Source organism: Cucurbita pepo, chromosome 9, assembly GCF_057944985.1.
Source record: "Cucurbita pepo subsp. pepo isolate OVF chromosome 9, ASM5794498v1, whole genome shotgun sequence".
Lineage (NCBI taxonomy): Eukaryota > Viridiplantae > Streptophyta > Magnoliopsida > Cucurbitales > Cucurbitaceae > Cucurbita > Cucurbita pepo.
In genome coordinates this window covers 10,713,778-10,718,509 of record NC_141806.1, presented here as the reverse complement: position 1 = coordinate 10,718,509, position 4,732 = coordinate 10,713,778, and the positions used below count along the sequence as shown (strand labels likewise).

At 38.1% G+C, this 4,732-nt stretch overlaps 1 non-coding gene across 1 annotated transcript; it reads right to left on the bottom strand.

Moving 5' to 3' along the window:
* Positions 1 to 3,286: 3,286 nt before the first annotated feature.
* TRNAR-UCG (transfer RNA arginine (anticodon UCG)) lies at positions 3,287 to 3,360 on the bottom strand. The gene has a single exon. It is a non-coding gene; the product is annotated as a tRNA-Arg (tRNA).
* Between the last annotated feature and the right edge of the window lie 1,372 nt (positions 3,361 to 4,732).

Sequence of the window (4,732 nt, the reverse complement as noted above, 5' to 3'; positions counted from 1 at the left end):
GAAGACATAGGAACACATGGTAGCGAGATGTCATAGTTCACATGGTAGCGATCCAATGTAATGTGCTAGACTGACATGATAATTCACGTCCTTCAATATACTAGATTAACATGATAACCAACTACACCATGAAACCAGATTTTTATAAGATTTGTTCTATATTATGGGTCATTCTCTTATTGTATTTGGTTGAGATTGGCTCATTTAATACTTGACCTATGACCTAGAAGTCATAGCACACGTCTTTAAACTAATAATGCACAACATTAAAGTGGGGATAATATGTTCTCCAAATGAAGGCCTAAGTATTATGTTGACTACATAGTGGGAGTTGAATCCACGACCTTCTGATCCGAAGTTAGACGTGCTAATCCACTGCGCTATGCAGTCATTTTTTTTAAAGTGTTCCACATAAGTTATTTCGAGTTCGTTCTCACTTGTGTCGAACGGGTCAAAAATATAATGATAAGTCATTTATGTCGAGTGGTAGGTATTAGGTTGGACTGCGGGTCGTTGGATTGCTTCTTGAGCATGCAGGTTAGATGTGGTCTAGGTCGTCAATTTGGGTTAGTTGCGGCGCCGCGTGTCATCGCTCAAAGTAAGCCACACTTTTCCACTGCGTGCCTAACACATGTCCCTCCCGTTGCTAGACACGTTTCTCCTTTTTCTAGTCGCCATGTGTTCATTGTCGATTGCCTGAAACCCATTTTTTTTAGATTCCGATCAAAATGGCATATCAACCTTTATTTTTATTTTTCCTATCTTCCAATTCGTAACTTGAAATAACTGAATTCCTTTAAGGAAATTCAAGACCTCAAGTCCACCTATCTACATATATTTTTCTTCCATTTTTTCGTTTCTCATAATGCCTAGTAAATGAGTTCAAAAGTCAGAAAAACTAAGTTTCTTCTCGAAGTTTGACGATTCTTGGTTTCAATTTCCGACACGATTTTTGGCTGAGTTTCCTCCCAAAACATGCAAGAATTTTGACCTAAAGTACTGTAGTTGAGTATTATTTCCTAAACTATTATAAAAAACACATGGATCTAGCGCAAAATCTTGAAGCAAAAGAGGTCACGAACTTACCTCGCATTCTTGCCCATTTCTTGACGAAAACGAACAATCCAAAAACAAAAACATTAACTCTTAGATCAACAATACTTCGATGTTCGGATTTGAGCGTTGTACCCTCCTTTCTCTTCTTTTTTTTTTTTTTGTTTTAAAAAAACTTTTAACTCTTCACCTTTTCTCTTTTTCTCTCTCTCTCTCTCTCTTTTCTTTTCTTTTCATTTACTTGCAGGTCTATCCAGATCCCCTCGAGGTGGTGTGTGGGGGCAAAATTATCTTTTTATCCCGTTGACTTTGATACGAATTTTCCATTAAATCACCATTTTTTAAAATTTTCCTAATCTCCTTAAGGTGTCCCGAACATGTTTACTTCTACACCGGTTTGAAAATCACGCTCTAAGACTTCCAATAAAATCTAGGAACCCATAAAAGTTAGGAGGAAGCTTGTCATAAAGAAGAGTGAGTTTGTACCTGTTGGGGTCGAGGTGTTACAAATTTTCCCTCCTTAGGAACTTTCGTCAACAAAAGGTTGCTATTCCTAAACAAGTTCGAGGTAAGACTTCCTAATGTCATCCTCACATTTCCAAGTAGCTTCGCTATCTAGATGGTTACCCCACAAGACTTTGACAAGGGGAATCTTCTTGTTTCGCAATCGCTTGACATCTCAAGTTAAAATTTGGATTAGGGCCTCTTCGTATGATAGATCCTCTTGAAGCAGGAGCATTTCGTACTCAATGATGTGGGTGGGGTTTGGTGTGTAGTTCCTTAACATGGATACATGGAAAATGTTGTGAACGGCAGCAAGAGTGGGTGGCAACTAACCTGTATGCCATAACATCAATCTTCTCAAGGATCTCAAAGGGACCTATGAACTTGGAGCTAAGCTTACCCATTTTCCCAAATCTCAACACTCCTCTCATGGGTACTACTTTGAGAAGAACATGTTCGCCTACCGCAAACTCGACATCCTTTCTTCGAATGCTTGCGTAACTCTTTTGTCTGCTTTGTGCAGTAAGTATCCTTGATTTTAGTTTTTGGACTACCACGTTGGTGACCTGAACCAATTTCGGCCCCATAAGTTGTTGAGTTCCAACCTCTTCCCAGAACACTGGTGTTCCACACCTCCTCCCATACAGGGTCTCAAACAGAGTCATCTGAATCGTTGCATGATAACTGTTCTTATAAGCAAACTTTATGAGAGGTAGGTGTTCATCCAAACAACAAACGAAAAACATCACACACGCCTTGAACATGTCCTCTAATACTTGATTCAACCTCTCTGCCTGTCCATCTGTCTAAGGATGAAAGGTTGTACTGATATGAAGTTGGGCACCGGTATGATAAAGAATCAGCTACCACATTATCTTGGCCAAGATGATAAAAAATCTCAACATCGTAATCTTTCACTAGCTCGAGCCACCTCCTTTGTCTCGTATTCAACTACTTATGGGTGAACAAATATTTAAAGCTCTTGTGATCTTTGTACATTTGGATTCTCTCTCCATAAAGACAATGTTGTCATGCCTTCAATGTGAACACCACGCCAGCTAACTTTAAGTCATAAGTAGGATAATCCTGCTCGTAGTCCTTCAACTGTCTAGAGTCGTACGCAATTACTTTCCCATTCTTCATAAGCACACAACCCAAACCCTTCATAGAGATGTCACTATACACAACAAGGTTGCCTGATTCATGGGGCACTATGAGGACTAGTGCAGTCGCCAACCTCCTTTTGAACTCTTAAAGCTCTCCTCACAAGCTGGAGTCCACACAAAGGGCTTCCCCTTTTTGGTCAACTGACCCTTTGATCACTTTCCTCTTCAATATTCTCGGTAACTCTGTCATTTATGAAGACTTTCCTCTTCTTTCTTTTCGAATCCAATATTTTTATAGAAATTGAATATTATTGGATATTTGAGAATATTAATACTATAACCCATGGTCATGTCTCACTTTCCATTAAAATTTCAAATATTTCATTAATACTCAGTTTTTTTTAATAAAAATAACCCTTAAAAAATACTCTTAAATATGTTTTAAAATAATTAAAAATAAATACCCTTTGATCACTTTCCTCTTCAATATTCTCCTTAACTCTCTCGTATATGAAGACTTTCCTCTTCTTTCTTTTGGAATTCAATATTTTTATAGAAATTGGATATTATTGGATATTTGAGAATATTAGTACTATAACCAAATGAATGCCTAAATTTTAGGTTGACTACAATGGGAATCAAACCCATGACCTTCTGATCCGAAGTTAGACGCGCTAATCCACTGCGTTATGCAGTCATTTTTGAAAGTATTCTGACATAAGTTATTTCGAATCTGTTCTCATTTGTGTCAAACGGGTCAAAAATATAATAATAATTCATTTATGTCGTGCAGTAGGTATCAGGTTGGACTGCGGGTCGTCGGATTGCTTCTCGGGCATGCAGGTCAGATGTGGTCAGGGTCGTTGATTTGGGTTAGTCGCGGCGCCGCGTGTCAGCGCTCAGAGTAAGCAAAGTTTTTCCACTACCTGCGTAACACATGTCCCTCCAGTTGCTCGATGCGTTTCTCCTCTTTCTAGTCCTCGTGTGTTCGTCGCCAATTGCCTGAAACCAATTTTTTTTTAGATTCCGGTCAAAATGGCATATCAATCTTTATTTTTTTTTCTATCTTCTAATATAACTTGAATTAACTCGATTCCTAACATTAAGTTCAAGACCTCAAGTCCACCTATATAGATATATTTTTCTTGCATTTTTTCGGTACTCATAATGCGTAATAAATGAGTTCAAAAATCAGAAAAACCAAATTTCTTGCCGAAGTCTGAGATTCTTGGTTTCAATTTTCGACACGATTTTGGGCTAAGTTTCTTCCCAAAACATGCAAGAAACCTCACTTAAAATACTCTAGTTGAGTATTATTTCCTAAACTCTTAAAAAAACGCATGGATCTAGGGCAAAATCTTGAAGCAAAAGAGGTCACGAACTTACCTCGCGTTCTTGCCTATTTCTTGACGAAAACGAATGATCCAAAAACAAAAACATTAACTCTTAGATCAACAATACTTCGACGTTCGGATTTGAGCATTGTACCCTCCTTTTTCTTCTTCTTTTTCTTTAAAACTTTAACTCTTCGCCTTTTGTCTCCTTTTTTTTTTTTTTTCTTTTCTTTTCATTTACTTGCAATCCCCTCAAGATGGTGTGTGGGGCGAAATTACCTTTTTATCTCCAGTTGACTTCGATCCGAATTTTCCATAAAATCACCATTTTTTAAAATTTTCCTAAGCTCCTTAAGGTGTCTCGAACATTTTTACTTCTACACCGGTTTGAAAAATACACTCTAAGGCTTTCAATAAAATCTAGGAACCCGTAAAAATTAGGAGGAAGCTTGTCATAAAGAAGGGTGAGTTTGTACTTGTTGGGATTGAGGTGTTACAACTTTCCCCTCCTTAGCAACTTTCGTCAACAAAAGTTGGTTATTCGTGAACAAGTTCGGGGTAAGACTTCCTAACGTCATCCTCACATTCCCAAGTAGCTTCGCTATCCAGATGGTTACCCCTCATATATCTCAGAAGCCACTTCACAACTTCCCAATGTTCTTTCCCTTGATTTGCCATGTACTTGCTAACAACTCCCACTGCATGTGTTATATCAAGTATAGTGCAGACCATAGC